The 19,825-nt window shown below is 40.2% G+C and overlaps 1 protein-coding gene across 3 annotated transcripts in view; it reads left to right on the top strand.

Moving 5' to 3' along the window:
- The first annotated feature begins 426 nt into the window (after window positions 1–426).
- Window positions 427–19,825, top strand: part of Snap25 (synaptosome associated protein 25) — a 73,371-nt gene continuing 53,972 nt past the window's right edge. For all 3 annotated transcript variants that reach the window (XM_055602627.1, XM_055602628.1, XM_055602629.1), the window contains exon 1: window positions 427–575. The gene's annotated coding sequence lies outside the window, so the exon portion shown is untranslated. The remainder of the gene's footprint in view (window positions 576–19,825) is intronic.

Raw genomic sequence — 19,825 nt, 5'->3', positions numbered from 1 at the left:
CCTTCCTCCCTGTGACTCAGCCAAAGACAAGTCAGCAAGGGAACGTTTTACATGTAATATGTGTGTATTTACATTATGATTGTATATATTTACACACCACACACGAAAATACACATATTCACTTAAGCATACACACATAAGCAAAGGCATAAGCCATCAGGAAAACAGTCGCAAGAGATATGTGTTTTCCCAAGATGGTGCTAAAATGGAGACAAAAAAAAATCGTTCCATTTGGTTGTTTATAAAAGATTGAAATAAAAAAGGTTGCTGCAAAGCGCTGGGGGTGGGGGCTGAGTCAAGCGCTCCGCACGGCCCGGCTCCTCCCCTACAGTCCCCAGCCACCTTCCTCCCTTCGCCCTCCCCAACACACTTCCTCCCGCCCCTCGAGGAGCGGGCTATTAAAAGCTGCTGACGTCAAAGGAACGGCCATCTTTGATGAGGGCAGAGCTCACGTTGCATTGAAGACGAAACCTCGGGGAGGTCAGAAGCTGTCTTTCCTTCCCTCCCTGCCTGGCGGCTCCTCCACTCTTGCAACCTGCAGGGATCAGCGGACAGCATCCTCTGGAGAAGCCAAGGTAAAGACCCCCCCTCCCAGATCGAGGTCCTGGCCTTGAAAGGCTCCATACACAGGAGGGACCGCAGCTGGCAGACCAAGTGAGCCCCGGCAAACACAAACGTTGGTGCTCTTGGGGTGCGGTATTCCCTGTGTGCACGTCTGCCTAGACTCTCGCCTGGGGCTACATAAAAGTATTTTCTAGGCGAGCCGTTTGGAGAAGGAGTGAATGGGGACACTGTAGATGGAGCGGTGGAAGAAACAGCGAGGATATGTGCAGAATAATAACTTACTCTTTTGAAGCAGCAGTGGGACCCTCTTCCATCTTGCGATGCAGTTTTGGGATATGTTTAGGTTATTAGGGTTGTGGCTTTTTTCCCTTTCTGTAGACTAAATTTCAAAATCAAAAGACGTTTTTGTCGTTTGTTCCAACCCTATGACTATGACTGTTGTCTTTAGGGCACTGCTACCCACGGGAGATAAGAAGGCAGGGTGTGGGCGCTGGGGAGGTGAAAGGAGAAGGGGCAGTTCTCGCCCTGGGAAAACCGAGCTGCGGCAGTGACAGCAGCCTCCATGCCCCGCAGACTTGATTTATGCCGCCTGTCCCACGTCAGCTACAGGCGGGCGGGTTCTGTTGTGAGGGAGAGCTCTGCGGAGGGCTGGCCCGGTGGGTTCAGCTGGGGGACTGCGGGGGCCGGAGCTCAGCACCCTGGACAGGAGCCCGCGTCGGCGCCCTGACCTTTCAGCACCGCGGACAGCGATCCGGCTGCAGCGCCGCATTACCTGCGGCAGAGATGCCTGGGCAGGGCTGGAGGCCAAATTTTCTGAGACCGGAGTCCTACGGAAACTCTTAACAGAGGTGGCATAGTAGACAAAAAGAAAGATAGAAGAATAAATCCTGTCAACAGGGATTTATTTACAGACAATTGCCTGCTCCTCTCCTCACCTCCCACGTAGCTTCAAGAAATAATGACTAATTGTAGAAGCCTTCTGTATTTCTCCCTGTGCCTTGCTTTAGACGGAAAATAAACACACTTTTAAGAGCAGTCACTTATCCTCCATTACAACATGAAAACTGTAATTTTTTTGTTTTTAACACGAGGTCAATATATCTGTTGATTTTAGGTGGGCTTGAATGAGCACATATGAAGATGCTAGTTCTATCTATTTATAGGAGTTCCCTCCGTAATGGTTTTGATTTTTAAAATGAGGGTTATCCGAACTAGGTAGAATCAATTTTAGGAAGGAACCCCTCTTCCTTCTCCATTTATCCTTAAAGCTAGGTAGAAACATGCATACACAGCCAAAAAGAAATATCAATCTCTTTGGCCATGATTTTGGAGTTAGTGTATGTCCTATAAACACCGGTTATGGCAGCTTGGTTGCTTTGGATTTTGACATTAAGAATGGTCATCCTTGGGAGATCCTAAACATGTCCTTCAGTGTTATGCAGGTGGAAGAACCGCGGTGCTAAAGCAGGAATCTGATCCCAAGATTCACTGCAATTTCTATTCCAGCACTGCAGGATTTTGCTGAGGTCATGATAACTATTTTCTTCTCTGAGACTTGGAGACAAAAATCATCACAAGAATAAATATCTGGATTTTTAAAAGATTTTTATAATTGTCATGAAAATATTATGACTAAATGATATGCTTTCAGCAGTTGGTAAACAAGAGTAACAGCTTTATATGTAAAGCCGTATATAATACATTAAGAAAATGCTAGCCTGAACCTTTTTAAATATCGTGAATTGTATTTATTTAGTCGTAACTCCAATCACATGTCTACTAAAGATACTAAAATGACCAGTCTATGAAAAAGAGTTATTTTATCCCCAGCTATTTACTTGTGGATTGTCTTTCTTTTCATGAAAAGCTGTGTGTTTCCATGTATGTATATTTGCTGCTATATTATTGTGTGTAGATGATAATTGCTTCAGTAGAAATTTATTCAAGATTATGTAGCTGCGAGGGAGTTTTTTTAAAAAAACTAAAATTTTAAGATATAATGAACAACTATGTTTCATTGATAGAAGCTCAGGGAGAAAATCTGGGCAGGATTCTATGTAAATGCTTTAACATGATAGTGCACATCCAGACCGTTCTGCAGAGTTGCGTCAAATGAAAGCCTAATGGCATCTGAATCATGTGCTTGAATGTTAGTAATTGCTGCTGGGTTTGATAGTGGAAGATGAAGGAAAGGACTACAGGACTGCAGTGAAGCTGGCAAAGGGTGAATAGCTGGGAGAAAGAGACAACATGAACAATTATATAGCTAAATATAGAACAATTTGCTGAGAAAATAAAGGAAAATGTATCTGGGACATGGATTTAACATTTATGTCACTGACAATCTTCAGTGGGAAAAATAATAACTCTTTTTTTCTTCATTTTAAGTTTGAATTTTGAAAATCCAGGACCATATGATAAAAGATCAGTAAGGTGTAAGGACCATCCAGGAAACATTCATGTAGAGTCTGTGATGGTGCCTGTTTGTTTATTATTGCTTTCCGCACTTTGGCATTCCTAGCACAAAATAATTCACAATTTCTATAAATTATTCATGGTAAAAATCTTCCAATAATTGAGGAACTTACTTTTACTTTATAAAACATTCACAGCTCCAAGGAAAGCTGACCCTTAATTTGTCAGTTGATATTCCTAAAGTCTGAAGTTAACCCCATGGTAAAGGTTATCAGCTGAACAATTGATTTTTTTCTTCCAGTAACACCTAGCTACTGCATAGCATTTGGCCCTCAGGAGAATGTGTTCGCTTTGACCATTGTAGGAATGAAAACAATTTAATCAAAAGATTGAAGGAGGAAACAGAAGAAATTTATGAGTTTTAAATGATGCATTATCAATAAACAATGCTCCTTACATTATCATTTTGATTTACAGTGCTAGAAAGATAGGAAAATGTATACGTTTGGCCTCAGCACTGAATACATTTTGCAATGTCATCCCTTGCCAGCAGACACCAACGTAATAGGAAAATATTGATCAACCAGAAAGCACCAGATCCATAAATGAACCCAATAGGGAATCTAAAATTTTATAGTTCTATGGCTTTTGACCTCAGTAAGTCTAGCATTTAATAATCTTGACAGAAATAATAATAAAACTTATCATATAAATCCAGAATGAAAAAAGCACTAAAACAGCAGGAAAAAATTATGAGTGTAAGTAATTCATTTCTAAGTAAGTGTGACCAATAGTAAGGAGTAGAGTTTCCAAGGAGGACAAAATGGAAGTTATAGGACCTGAGCTGGCTTGGGAAGGTTGGAAAGAAATTAGAACGGCCTGCTAAGTAAACAACTTCAAGTTACATAAGCCAAGCTATCTTTGTTCAAGGAACCCTGCAAATGCCTGTCCGTTTTGGAGGTTGTTGAAAGCTTGTGTGGAAGAATTTTCCAGAACAGAATTAGAACCCCCTATGCAAGGCTTTGAATGACAAGTTTAGGATTAGATATTATGCTCTGAAGTTGATTTCTGAGCAGAAATTGATATAACTAAGAAAGCAACCAGTTCTGGCTAACATCCAGAAATTGGCAGAATGGCTTAATCCCCAGTAGTAAAAGGAAACATGTTAGAATCATCAAGGGTGATTCACTTAAAAAAAAAAAAATCTGCATTTAAACATCATTTACCGGTACTCTCCAGGATATGTATACCCATACACGAATTGTAGTTTCAGTTTCCCATCTTTAACTGGAACAAATTATTTGAGATGAGCACATGCTAGAGACATTAAAAAGCAGGTCAGAAAATGGGTGATCAGGGGCCCTAGAATGCACATTTGAATAATAAACATGGTGTAGAACTCTCCTCCCCCCCCCCCCCGAGAATACTGCATTGGCAAAGGGAGGGGTCAGTTCTTCACAATGTGTTTCATGCTGCATAACAAATAGAGGCATTGCCCAAAACCGGGGGCCAGGGGCTGTGGCAACATTTTATGAAGCTGCGAAGAGCTGAGGTGGATGACCAAATACATTTCTTTTCCAGCTAAACTGGCCGATTCCTGCTGGTTCCCTACATCCCAGAGCTAGGCTGAAGTCTAAACTACTCATATTTCCTTTTTAACCTCGTAGTTACCACTCTCATGATAGAACTTGCAAATTCCAAATACTGACAGAAATACTAAACCAAAATAGCCAACAGCATCATCACCACAGAGGAAGAAATGGTAGCTATAAGCATAGATTTTGTTAATTCCCTTCTGACTATGAAACACAATATGCTCTCCCTCTTTTGCTATTTACCCAAACACTGGCAGGAGAAATGTAATGTGGTAATGACCTCCCAGCTCACTGCCTAGGTGAAATTGGGGGTAATTGAAATGGGGGGAAGGGGGGAACAGAGAGAACAGTGCCATTTAAGCTTTAGGAGGAGGTTGTCAAGTTGGGTCCAGGGGGCCTTTTTCAGGTAAGAGGAAAAAAGATAAATCACAGTGTCAAGGAAGCAGGACACAGTGAGTGGAGAAACTGCTTCAAAGAAATTAGTCTTATGAAAGTAAAGAGACTTCAGAATTGCTATTGTTGTTATGACAACAATATCTGTGTCTTCTACATACTTATCTTCACCAAAATCTTTGTACTTCTCCCCATGAAAAAGTTCAAGTGGATTCTGATTTTAAATGAAGTATGGGAACTATAGATTTGTCAGATATAATACTAAGCATTTGGTAAGTCATGAATTTGATTTAAAAGGCTAGAGGTACCTAAGGCAGTGACTAATCCAAAATACTTCAGTGGGGGCGGGGGAGGTGGCCTGAGCTACCTCTGCTGCTGTTCACCAAGTGCTGGTAACGACTTTATAGCTAAGTTGCTCTTGTCATTTCAGTTTTACAGATGCAGTGGCTGAGGTAGAGCCAGACAAGCTAAATGATGTATCAGAGAGCAGAAAAGGAATAAATGTAGTCAGTTTGCCTACAGAGACCAGATTATTAGCTAAATGATGTATCAGAGAGCAGAAAAGGAATAAATGTAGTCAGTTTGCCTACAGAGACCAGATTATTAGCTAAATGTACTGTGGTACTTCTTGTATCATCATTTTTCCTCCTGGTCAAACGAATCATGGCGAATAGACATTGATAGAGAGAACAGACAGACAGACAGAGTACTAGGGATTGCACCCAGAGAATTGAGCATGCTAAGCAAGCACCCAATCCCTAAACTACACTGAAGGCCTCTGCACCTGTTTTTTGTTTTGTTTTGTTTTTTGTTTTTTCGTTTTGTTTCAATCTTTCCTCCTCATCTGGGCAGCAAGGCACCCTGGTAAAGATGTTGGTTGGCAGCTAGGAGCCCTGCTGCTCACTGAAGCAACTGCTTATACTTTCTTGCTTTGGGATCAGTCTTTCAGTAACCTACTGGAACACTGTAAAACTCCGTCTCCTCATCTGCAGACAGTGTTGGTCAGTATTACTGCCATTCTGACGCAGCTGAAATCCCCCAGCAAAGTGAGTGGGTCTCAGAAGAAAGACTTTCAGATCCCATTGTTTCAACAATGCTTTGGCTACCAACCTGCCATCACAGATAATAGGATTTATGTGTTCCTGGTATCATATCTCTTTCTTCATCTTTTTTTATCCTCCACCACCCAGAAAAAAAAAAAATTGTCGTTGTCTTTCTGGTCAGACAAGAAATCCTGCCTTTTGCCTCAAAGCTATTCTACATCATCAGTGCTTGAGTGTCTGCCCTCCTTGATCAGATTTATAGTCATATAGTACAAACTATTCCAACAGCCTTCCCAAACATTTTAAAATAAATTGGTTTTAAATTTTCCTTTCCAGATTCCACTTTTCTCATTGCCTGTGTATTACTTAAAGCAGTTTATTGACTATTATTTTCTAACTTCTACATTCCACTTGCCACTTAGAAGAGAGAAGGGATACTTCTGTAGAATCTCTGAACTAAGTACTTAAAAAGTAGTATCTCTGTATGACCTGAAACATGTGACACTGACATCCAATGCAAAACTCGATCACGCAGGCCTGAGGGTGGGGCTCAGCAGTTGGGCACTTGTGTGCCATTTGCGAGGTCCCCATCACATGCACAGAAATTCACATACTCCGGAAAAGACTGCTGTTGTCTTTGGAACTAAGTGCAGATTTCAGTTGTTCCCTCCAAGGAAAGTGTTATATGGCAAGAAGAGATCTTAACTGTATGTTTGCTTATTTGCTTATTGCTGATTCACAAGCAGTAACGTTAACAACAATTAACCTGTTGTTTTAAATAAATCTGTATCCTCAAAAGAGATAGGGGAAAATCCTGCTTTTTCAGTCAGTCTAGACAGAGTGATTTTCCATGCCTTGCTTGGGGCTGATGCTAAATGATCTCTCTGCTAAGTTCACAGCTTGCTGTGTGAGCCAAAAAAAAAAAAAAAAAAAAGTATCTAGTCCTTTTGCTGTTGTTCTGTTGGCCTGATGATCCCAAGATGGACGCTCTGTATTATTGCTGACTCACTTCTTGTCTTCTAAGGTGGCGGGGCCATTTTTGTACATCAAGAGCAAGGTGATTTTCTTCCAAAGTGACAAGTTCTACAAAGTGACTGGGTTCAGCTTCCCCTTCACTTCTTTTATTCCTATGATGCCAGTTCCAGATTTCTGAACTTAGAAGATGGCTGCAGGCTTGAATCAGTGGTTTCTGCCCTATACTGGGCAGCATGGGAGCAAATGAAAGCCTCTCGGATGCCCCCCTGAGGCCAGAGTTCAGCCCTGCAGTCCTGCCTCCTTTAAGAATGCTTTCAGTTGAGCTTTAGAGACTGGCAAGCATGACTGGACTTTCCATGGAGTTCTCTTTTATTTATGTTTCTCTTTTTCACAGTTTCAGAGAATGCTGACTGGGAAATGCAAAACAGCAATTTCTTAAATTTTCCTGCAGCTAGTAGCCGTTGGTCTGATGGCTAGCCATAAGGAAATCACACTGTGACTTCTTTATTGAGAAATGGAAAGTAAAGGGACATAAGCCTGCTGGGAAGAACACCAGCACACTGTTTTTATATGAGGTAGACCTGTCAAATGATGTTTTTATTTTAGGGAGAAAGTCCATTATAACTTTTTCATGAGAGGATGCTTACCAGAAATCAAAATCATATTCCTGATTAATATATGAAAAATTTCCAAATATAATAGGCTTTTCTAACTTGGCTGTCCATGAATTCCTCAAACACTATGACACTTTCATTCATTCACTCATTCATTCCTTCATTCAGCAAATATTTTTTGAACATAGCAGATGGTACAGCTTTGCCATTTACCCAGAAAACACTGTACTGACTCTGCAGACACAGCAGTAAATAAAATAAGTGTGTTTCTGCTCTAGGTATGACATGCTGAGCAAACCCAGTCCAGACAGTAATACTTTAGGAGACATGTTTCAGATAAGATCTCTTTTAACCCAACTTAGAAAAGAACATGGAGGCTCAAAGATGGCTCAATCAATAAAGTCGTTTGCCTTGCAAGCACAAGGACCTAAATTCATTCTCCAGAACCCACATGAAAAACAAGACCTAGTGGCACATGTCTGCAATTTCAGTGCTTGGAAGACAGAGACAAGAGGTTTGATGTTCACTGGACAACTAGTTCATCCTAAATGATGAGCTTTTGGCCAATGAGAGACCCAGTCTCAAAGGAAACAGATGGTGTTCTTGAATGCCACAGATCCTCTGGCCTCCACACATATAAGCACCCAGATCCATGAGCATGCAGGCATGCTCAAGCTCATGCACACACATTTTAAAAATTTCATATATGCAATTGATCCAACGTTTCTTGGACTAAATACCTACCTAGAGCAAAATTGGTATATCATGAATGAATATGTTAAGAAATATACTTTGGTCACTTTGACTAAACAAATAAGTAAGATATGCTTTTGTGTAAATTTGTCTTTATTTACATGGCAATCATTAGACAATATTTATTCCTTAAAAATAGTTTTATATTTTAGCATCCATCTTCATAGAGAAGTCCCCCTGTCTAAACCACTTCTTACCAAGGAGAAAGAGTGAAGCATCAAGAAACATGGCACCTCCTAGGTCAGAAAACCTACTCTCCAATCTGGAATTCATGGAGCAATGCAAAACCAAGGTAACCAGGAGAGAAAATGCAGTATTTTTGTACTTTCCTGCCCTGAAAGCTTCCCAATGTGGGCCATCAGTCATAAATTCAGAATAAAGTAGAATATAGGTTTGCTCCCCAACCCCTACCTTTAGAATTTTACTTCTGCTTATCATTTAATAATAAATGATAAACCTGCCTCCCTTGAAGATCTATGGCATGGCTTTATAGTTTCCTACCTATACATTTGTCTTTCTTAGTAGAATATGGAAGCCCTAGAGATCAGAGACGAATGCTCTTAGTATCCTGTATACACCAGGTACATAGGAATGAATGAGTGACTGGGGATATCACCGCCTCTTTGCAGAAACATGAATTCCTCCCATGTAAGGAGTTATGCCTTCTATCGACCAAACATTTCAATTACCAAACACAGTAATTGTTCTGTAGCCCTGCAAGTAGATTCATCCTAAATGTTGAAATAAAGTTATATCTGAAAAGTTGCTTTGGCTCGCTCCAACTAGCTACCAAACTATAGAAAATAATTTATCATTCTACTATGCTGTTTTATCATCTATGAATGAAGGGGTAAAATGCTAACAAAGAACAGAGAATTCTCAAGAAAAGTAATACTAAAAGCAGAGCTGTATTCAGAGATTAAGTCATTTAAGAGTGACTTAAGTCATTTTCATATGAAGCCAAGGTGTTTAGCATGCAGAAGGCATACATTTAAAGCTCTCTATCATTCATTAGGATCAAATGATATTTTTAATCCTTGCCCATACACTTACTGAGGCGTTGATTTGTGCCTCTGGCCAGCCCTTGTCTTCAGAACTGTACCCTGCTTTATTAGGATCGGCATGATGTATACATGCTGTCCATTTGATTTGGCTTTCTGCAAGATGTCCTTCAACTTCCAGTACCCAGCATACTCTTTCTTTAGGGTAATATAGCATATTTCTTTAGGGTAATATAGACTTTGGGGTAATATAGCATATCAGCCTCATTTAGCATAGGAAAACTAACATATCACCAACTGAATAATAGGTTTTATATGTCTTTTCCTCCATACTTTCTCATGAAATAAGTTTTAAAAACTAGTTGACACAAACTCTGTACTCTACTTTCTGCAGGATATATAAACAATGTCACTGAATGACCACAAAGAGAATAACAAATAATTGGCTAAATGCCTGCTAGATACTATATTCAACCCTGTCTTAGGTTATTTCACATAATCTCCTTGAAAACATGTAAACTTTTTGGAGCTCTTGTCTCTCTGTTGTAATGTCCATGATTTTCATTTCTAACCATTAGTTTTCCACATTTATATACAATCCATTGAGACCCTGTAACACAGTTGTTCTCAACCTTCCTAATTCTGTGACCCTTTAATATAGTTTCTTATGTTGTGGTGACATTCCAACCATAAAATAATTTCATTGCTACTTCATAACTGTTCATTTTGCTGCTGTCATGAATTGTAAATATCTGATATGTGACCCCTGTGAAAGGGTTGTTAGGCCCCTAAAGGGGTCACGACCCACAGGTTGAGAACTGCTGCTCTAATAGCCACCCACTGCCTTTAGTCAGAAATTAAAAGAGCACACTTCCAGGTTAAGTCGGTGCATGTGATGAGATAGGTGGCCAGAGGAAACTAAAAGTTCAGGCGAGTTCATGGAGCACTGGACTGTGCTGCTCTAGGCTGCAGACCAGCCCAACCACTTTAGCTGTTCAACCTTGAACAGCTCCCCTGAACTGAACTGAGCTTTGGTGTTCACAGATGTGAAAAGAAAGTGATAGCTGCTATGAATGCCAGGTGGCTGTCAATGCTCAAGTTCTGTGAAGCCTTAAGGAAGTAATGCTGTGAATACAGGTACCCCAGCCCTCTGAAAGTGGAAGGCAAAGCCCTGTACTCCCTTAGCCAATGTTTGTCACAGCATATTTGTAGTGTCCTTGATTGCAGGTTTATTTGAAGAGGATATGCTTCTTTTCTTCGTTATTGTGCTTCGTTTTAGAGAACCAATAGGTCATGGTATTACATTGCTTTTTAGCTTTAGCAGCATACATGATAAATTGGGAAGGTGTCTCAGGAGTATTTGATTTTTCTATTTAGGGGAAGATTTTAAAATGCTTTTGATAGCATCTCTGCTTTGGGAATGACCTCATGATTTTTAGAATGATGTTTAGGTAACCAAAGAGGCTGAATTTTCACTTAACTAAACACAAATCGCCTCTTTTGCCCTATGCATTGGATTTTAAGGACCCTTGAGGAAAAAAAATAATAAGAAAAATTTCTTTTACTTTGAAAAAGAAGTGCTGCAAGCTATTCAATGTACCATTACAAGAACCACATCTGTTGGTGCTGCTTTGTATTCAACTTTGTGCCGAGGAGTTTTTGTTGATGTTGCTGCAGCAGCAGCATGGTGGTATGTGGGGTGGGGCTAGGCTCTCTGTCAGATATCATATGCGCGTGCTTCTTTAATGTGCACTCAATACACAAACAAAGATGTGCAAGGACAGGGTCTTTCTTTAGTCAAACTTGGTTTTAGTCAAACCTGATTCTTGCACGCTTTCAAAACATTTAGTTTCATTTGTAAGCTAATAAACATAAAATGCATATAGGCAAGTCTTATGGACTGCTTAATACCCCAAAGCTGCATTCACAGCAAGACTTCCTGTCAAACATTTAGAAGGTTGCCCTGCCCAAGATACTGTATGGAGCAATGACCTCCCGTCTGCTTTGAAGAGAATCCATGCAAATTTAGGCCTACAATGCAAAAAATCCTGCTAGGAAAGTTTTTGAAGACGTCTATTATCTTCACATTAGCAAATCTGATATGTAATAGGTATTATAGTCCTATCTACTGTAGTTAGTTCTATATTTAATCTCTATACCAACATACTGAGTGGTAGATGCTATTTTCCATACTTATCTAGGTAGTGTTTAGTCAATGTATTTCTAAGGATCTTGAGGTATTAATTGGCACCCTTCTTATACACAGATAAGAGTTAACGATTAAAATACTTAGCATTTTTTTTACTGCTTTATTCTTTCTTTCTTTCCTTCCTTCCTTCCTTCTTTCTTTCTTTCGTTCTTTCTTAACAATTTATTCACTTTATATCCCCATTGTGGCCACCTCCCTCATCTCCTCCCTGTGCCACCCTCCCTCCCTCTTCCCCTCCTATCCCCTTCCCCTAGTTCACTGAAAGGAGGAGTCCTCCTCCAGCTTATCAAGTCTCATCAGGACTGCCTGGATTCTCTTCCTCAGTGGCTGGCAAGGTCACCCCACCAGGAGGTGATCAACATGCAGGTAATGGAGTTCATGTCAGAGACATCCCCTGCTCCCCTTACTTGGGTACCCATATGGAAACTGAGCTGTCAATCAGCTACATTTGAGCAGGGGTCTAGGTCCTCTCCATGCATGGTCCTTGGTTGGTGCATCAGTCTCTGCAGGGCCCCTGGGCTCAGATTTTTTAGCTTTGTTGCTCTCCTTGTGGGGCTCCTGTCTCCTCCAGGTCCTTCTACTCCCCCCCCTTCCATAAGACTCCCTGCACTCTGCCCAAAGTTTGGCTGTGAGTCTCAGCATCTGCTTCCATCCCCTGTTGGGTGGTCTTTCAGAGGACCTCTATGGTAGGCTCCCATCCTGTTCCCTGTCTTCCACCACCTCTGGTATCTATCCTGTTTGCCTTCTAAATGAGAATTAAGCATCTTCCCTAGGATCCTCCTTATTGTTTAGCTACTTTAGGTATGTAGATTTTATAGCTAACCTATATTATATTGCTAATATCTGCTTTGAAGTGAGTATATAGCATGAGTGTCTTTCTGGGCCTTTAGAGAGGAAATAATTAAATTACTCAAGGAAACAACACCTAGCATTTTGTTAGAGCCAGTTCTGTGGGGAGATTGTGGCTATAAGCAGAGTCAGATTTACCAGATGCCTTCCTCCTTTCCAGTATTGGGACCTTCTGTTTTAGAGTATAGAAATAGTGTTAGGAAATGTAACAAAATCAGAGACAAAACACCTGTTTTATATCCTCTTGGATTCACACTTTCATGGCTCTACAGGATAATCCTTCCTCACATGGTTCATTGAGTACTTATTCCTCCACTAAATTTCAGGCACTGTTCCAAGGAATGGGAATAAACAGAGAGCAGAGCATCATGATGAAACTTACTTTCTAGTGGAGAATGATTGACAAGACTGTGAGCAAAATAATACAGAACACAGGATAGACTATAGTAGCACCACACAGTAAAATGATGGTTTAGAGAGGATGAAGACAGGATTCTCAGAAAGGTGGTACTTGACAGTTAAGCAAAGACCAAATCATCTCTATGCTCAGTGATGAAGCAGTCCATTCAGCATTGGATTCCATCACTGACTACAAACAAAGCCAAATAGTCTGAAAAATATAGATACATTTTTCCATTGTCTTCTAACTTTTTCTCCCAGATTCCAAGACTAAAGATACCTATTGCTACAAGGACAGGAAGAAAAAAAAAAAAACTATAAAATCTGTATGGCCCACAGTGGCAGGGGTGAAGTGATAATCTTATCTCCTGTTCTGGTCTTTCTTCCTCAGGCTCATTTTGCTTCTTACCATGACTGTATTATGGGCCCAGATATACTCACTGATGAGTTGGGACAAGGATGGCCACTGAATGTTGAAGGACTCAGATTAATACCAAACCTAAAAGCTTTGCACTGAAAATTAAACTAGGTGGCAACTTCTGTTAAACCTAAGCTTCACACTTATAGACCTTAATGTGCATGTGTCAGGAAGACACACATGGCCCAGTTTAAAAGATGAAAGTATGTGTGCAGACCAGCCATACTATTTATATATGTTGAAATTTTCTTAGACACGGGGAGGGGTGATGACTTCCTATATCTGTATTCACTAATTTGAACTTGTTTCTCATCAATCTGGCGCTTTCTCAGACAATTAGGAATAGTGCTACCTCAAGATACAGCTATACCACTCCTAGACATATATTCAAAAGATGTTCAAGTACACAACAAGGACATTTGTTCAACCATGTTTGTAGCAGCTCTATTCATAATAGCCAGAACCTGGAAACAAGCCAGATGTCCATCAACGGAGGAATGGATAAAGAAATTGTGGTACTTTTACACAATGGAATACTACTCAGCAATTAAAAACAAGGTAATCATGAATTTTGCAGGCAAATGGTGGAATCTAGAAAAAATCATCCTGAGTGAGATATCCCAGGAGCAGAAAGAGACACATGGTATATACTCACTTATAAGTGGGTACTAGACCTATAAGATAAGATAAACATACTTAAATATGTACACCTAAAGAAGATAAAAAGAAAGGGGACCAGGGGTAAGATGATCAATCCTCATCTAGAAAGACAAAGGAAATGGACATTGGAAGTAGGAGAAAACAAGTAACAGGACAGTAGCCTACCACAGAAGGCACCTGAAAGACTGTACCTAGCAGTGTATCAAAGCAGATGCTGAGACCCATAACCAAGCCTTCAGCAGAGTGTAGAAAATCATATGAAGGAAGGAAGAATTAGTATAATCTAGAGGGGACAGGGACCCACACAAGGTCCAAATATATCTGGGCACAGGGTTCTCTTCTCTGAGACTGTTTATCCAACCAAGGACCATGCATGGATATAACCTACAACCCCTGCTCAGACTTAGCCCATGGTAGCTCAGTATCCAAGTGGGTTCCCTAATAAGGGGGACAGGAATTGTTTCTGACATGAACTCAATGTCTGGCTCATTGAGCTTCTCCCCTCCCCCCCCACCGAGGGAGGAGCAGCCTTGCTAGGCCACAGATAAGGACATTGCAACCATCCTGAAGATACCTGATAAGCTAGGGCCAAAAGGAAGGAGAGGAGGACACCCCCTCTCAGTGGACTTGGAAGGGGGCAGGGAGGAGATGAGGGAAGGGAGGAATGGGAGGGAAAGAGGGAGTGGGCTACAGCTGGGATACAAGTGAATGTATAAAATTATTTGAAAATAAAAAACTATATTAAAAAAGAATTTAAGAATAGATGAAAAAAAAAAAAGAACTTGTTTCTCAGTCACCAAGGGGAACCAATGTAAAGTTGAGTCCGTTTGGCCTATTGGAAAGATAACTTAAGAATTAGCATCTAATTGGAGGATGGAGTGAAGGAAGGTACACAGACCATAAAAGAGAGAAAATTCCAAATATGCTCTTAGACTACCACATGGTACCATCAAGCTGAGGTTCAAGTTCATGTCTTCACCCTACATGTTCTAGAAGTCTAGTCTCTGACTCTCTCTCTCTCTCTCTCTCTCTCTCTCTCTCTCTCTCTCTCTGTGTGTGTGTATGTATGTCTTTACTTAACATTAGTCTCTTTAGTTTCCTGAATGAAGGTTCTTATGTATCATTAAAGTGGAAGTTAGCTTTCCACCTCAAGGTTTAAGATTCACATGAGTAGCCCTTTCATGTGCTATTGCCTAACAATTGACTAAAAACTCCTAACCAGTAAATCAGAGCTGGTTTCTTGATGAAGTTGATAACGTACCTTTTTATTGCTACTGACATGCTTCTTTGGATTTGATATACTGGTGGTGCAAATGAACTATATCCTCTATAAGAACACATAAATTTATGAGTTCACTTACCAAACAATTGTACTGGTTCAACCTGCATCCCTTTAATGACAGTTGCTTCTTTTATTAGCCCGTTTTCCTACTGTGATCAAATTTTTAAACTTCATGTAAGCTCTATAAAGAAATTTGTTAAGATGCCATAACCACTTTGCAAGTATAAATATTGGGGGCATAAGAAACTTGACTGCCCTGAAAAAGATTATCTGTGTAGTCAATACCAAAACCTATTTGATGATGTAGGTTGACCAGATGTCCAATTCTTCTATGTTATTCCTACCCAATAAATAGAAAGAATTGATTTGTCAGCTTTATTAATATGCACAAACTTATTTTATTTGGCCAATGATAGATTTGCAGACTCTTTAATCTGAGTATCTAGAAGTAGTATATTTCCTCTCAGATTCATCTTTTATATTTGTCTAACATATACAGCCTTAGTATCTTCTCAGTCCTATAGATAACAACGTGAACTTGTTTCCACTGCTTACTAAAATTATGAAATTCTTTGGGCTTCTAAAATGTTACCAAATCAGGAATGACTACTATTTTTGGATTTCCTTTTATACACACATATTTTCATATGTCATGTCACTATTTTGAGAAACAAAATTAAGCAAGTAACCTGCACCAAAGAGGTCACCATGGTTTTTGTTTGTTTGTTTGTTTGTTTTTGTTCTTTATCTGAAACAAGTTGCAAAGGTCTTAGCTTTTCTTTCTTTTCCAATGGCAGTGTGGTGTCGTCTTTAAGTCCCTTTTCAGAGTAATATGTTTTAATGTGGCATATAAGGTTACATACAAAATTAATTATACCAAAGTATAATTATCAAAATACTCTTTAAGACAAATTTGTGATATAGTGATATGTTATCTCTTTAAAATTATTAGTGACAAATAATTAATGGTAAGTCTAATAACTACCATAAATTTAAAGTACTAATGAGAGTGTAAGACAATTAAAGATTCTGCACCAAGTGTAAAATTCTATGAAACCATCTGAGATTACTGGTGACAAATCGTATCAAGCCTTTTGTGTGGCAAGGTGGGAGGAAACCATCTGCGTAGAAGAAAAAGACCCATATATTATCCAGGCATTAGTGATAACTTGAAGACCCTGAATTTGTATTTTATTGTGAAACCAACCATCCCAATACACAGTGTCTTGAAGCCTTTTATTGAGCACACACATTAAGGACCTGTTTCTTCAGGTGGCTACTTGAGTTGCTGAAGCATGTGTTCACTTGTGTGGGGGTGGTTGTTGATACTGGAACCATTTGTCTCCCATGCAAAAGGCTAGCCCTAGTGTTGCATATAGGACACAGTAGGTATTGCAGAGTTCTTTAAAACAATGAGAAAGGGTGGTCAGGGGTAGAAAAGCACTACCAATGCACTTTTTTTCCTGTCTGTTTAGGCCACATGGCCAAAGAAGTCACATAGCTAAGTACAGAGGCCATGTGGAAGGAGGAATTATGGATACTGGAAGGAGAATGATCAAAGCCAATTTTTACTCAATATATATATTGAGTAAAATTATATATATATATATATATATATATATATATATATAATTGTATGCAGCAATCTTGAAAGCATGAGTCTGAGAAGGTTTTGTATTGGCCACAGGCTAGACATGGAGATATTCCTGTCTATCCTGAGGCTATACTTCTTCTACTCAGTTCATAAACCAGGAAATTTAGCCAAGGATCATTCTTACGCTACCACCAAAGGCTTTCCAATGACTTTCCCAGTCATTGAAGCCCTAAGTGAATGAATTGGATGCCTTTAAGCCAACATGGCATCTGGAATATGAACCCTGTCTTTCCAAGGAAGCTGAGCTATCACAGACCCAAATACCATGTAAATTTAGGAGACTGATTTAAAAAGAGAGAGAGAGACAGAGAGAGAGAGAGAGAGAGAGAGAGAGAAAGATGTTTTTCTCAGTACATTAAGGATGAGTATACCTCTCTAGTTTTGGACTAGAAAAATAAATGCAAACATCTTACTGTTTTTCCCATGTCTCTATCTGATGAATTTTTACTTAAACCTGTCTTGGTAAAGGCAATTGTATTTGAAGGCTTTTCTCTGTCTCTCCAGACATGTCTCATATTCAAGTAAGAAATCCCTCCTTTCTCCACTAATTATAAGAACCACCTATAATGCTAGAAATGATACTCAGCCAGCCCTCTTCCCAGCAAACCCCAGCAAAGGAAACCCAAGGGAGGAGACACTGGAAAAAAACAAAACAAAACTGAAGGCTTTTCAACTGTGCCACTGCATCATGGAAAACAACCAAGCAACGGCGTGGAAGCCCTCAGAGCCTACCTTCATCACTCCACAGAGTAACAAGGAGCAGCTGGCTCACACACTGCCCACCAAGGCATATTCCAAGTGTGCTTTGATCTAGGATGCATGCTTTTTAGACTCAGTTTTTACATCAGATGGCAGACCACTGAAGATCAATCCCTGTATAGATGGCCTGACTACTTTTTCAGGTCCTTTACCAACCCAAAGTAAAACATAGAGTCTTCACAATTATGTAGTTGGAATGCTATGTTACCCTAGGTCCATCCAGAAGCAAGTCATGAAGGGTTCATTAATGGGTAGGGTGATAACTGCTGAGGCCCATTCTAGCTGAAGCCCTTTCTGGGAGAGAATATACAATATGTGAAAAGTGAAGGGCAGGAAAGTGAGTGTACCATGTCGCAACTATGGTTAAGGGTTGTCCCCTAGGGTGTACCTTGCACTGAATTTTGTGAGAAGGCAGGCATCTCCTAAAACTAAGAAAACCCTCAGGCTATAAGATTGCACCATTGGCAAGAGGCAAATAGCAGCAGAGAATCTCTGTACAAGATTGCTAAGTGATGGGGAACATTTGAGACTATCAACAAGCTGCTACAATTCTGTATGAGGTAACAGCCAGAAGTGATCTCTAGCTTTGCGATATTGCCATCTCAGCCACTTATTTACTTACCACACAGTCATTTAAGCTCCTAGTGTGTGTCAGTTATTCAGCATCTATGCACTGAAATGAAGGGAGGTTAAATAAGTTACCTTATGTCCCTCAGCTTTAAAATGGTAGAGCTGAGATTCCTTATAGGAGATGCTTTAAATCCTAGTACCAGCCATTGTAAGCCCTGTTCCAAGTTGAATGGGGATTCTAGTCTCTGATGGATTTAAGCTAAAACTCAATCTTGCCTTTTCCCACCACCATTTCTCCAGACATTTTCCCCTTTTCCTTCATCACTCCTGTTTCTTTCTCTCTTGCTGGGTTGGTTTTAAGGAATTAACTCCAGTCCTTCAGGTATGCCAAGCTTACTCCAGCACTGGCTGGCCTTTCTTGCTTTCCGGACTCTCTTACCCTGGGCACTGTGTCTACTATCAAGCTGAGAACATCATTGAATTTCTGAATTCTTATATACCCTTTAACATCTCACTTCTCCCCCTCCCCCACATCTGTGTTCCCACCATTGACATGTTCAGACTTTGAGCAGGAACTGCCATGCCTGACATTTGAATAAAGAGGAGTCAGAAAAGCATTTCTATGTGGCAATTTCAGCTAGAAGGCTGCCTGACTTTGCCAAAACAAGATTAGTGTTGTCAATATTGTAGGAAAGCATAGGGCACAGAGAGGGAATAGTTAATTCTAGCCTGCAACCACACACAACAGAGAGACAGGGAGATTGCCCTTGGGGTTTTGAGGAGGACACTGCAGCCACTAGCCAAAACTGTACTATCCAGGTGCCAGAACACATAAAGGGAACAGGCAGGCCTGGAGGATGCTGTAGGGCTCTGTTGTACATCCCATGTCGCCAACCTCATCATGAAGCTCAAGGAGCTTCCAGCAGCAGGGAGTAGCTGATGTTCTCATCCTTCACAGACCCCAAACTGAAAATAAAGTTAGTGCTAAAAGAACTGGCAGGTAGGTCAGTGACAGAGCACTTTCACAGCACAAACAATGCCCTGCTTTGATTCCTGGTACAACAAAATAAAGAAAAGAAAAAGGAAAAAACCCAAACAAGTGGAACAGATGTATTTGGTGGAAAATACCCTGGTACAGGTCAAAGAGTGGCAAATCTATACCATGAATCCTAGTAAACCATTTAAATCACACACACAATCCAGAGTGGGTTTTTTTTTTTTAAAGATTTATTTTATGTGTAGGAGCATTGTTTTCATGCACAGCAGAAGAGGGAATCAAATTCCATTACAGATGGTTGTGAGCCACCATGTAGTTGCTGGGAATTGAACTCAGGTCCTCTGGAAGAACAGCCAGTGCTCTTAACTTCTGAGCCATCTCTCCAGCCCCCAGAGTGTTTTAATAGAAAGTAAATATTAGGGATTCCTTCAGAACTGCTTTAAGATCCCACATAACATCCCTCTCCAGGGAATTTTTGAAACTCTCATAATGCCAAGCATCTTCTGTGGCCATGAGGAACAACTAAGCATATGTGGCTCAGTTGGAAACAGGTTCTAGAAAATGTTAGGCTATTTCTCCATTGTGTGAACATCATAGACTGTGCTCCTGTAACCGAGACTTAATATGCATGAAATGGATTAGACAAAATCTGGGGTAACAGGGATTATTATTGTT

The sequence above is a fragment of the Psammomys obesus genome, unplaced genomic scaffold (genome assembly GCF_907164565.1).
Source record: "Psammomys obesus unplaced genomic scaffold, mPsaObe1.curated_primary_1811, whole genome shotgun sequence".
Classification (NCBI taxonomy): domain Eukaryota; kingdom Metazoa; phylum Chordata; class Mammalia; order Rodentia; family Muridae; genus Psammomys; species Psammomys obesus.
Note: the sequence above shows the minus strand (reverse complement) of the source record. Positions and strands in the feature narration are given on the sequence as shown.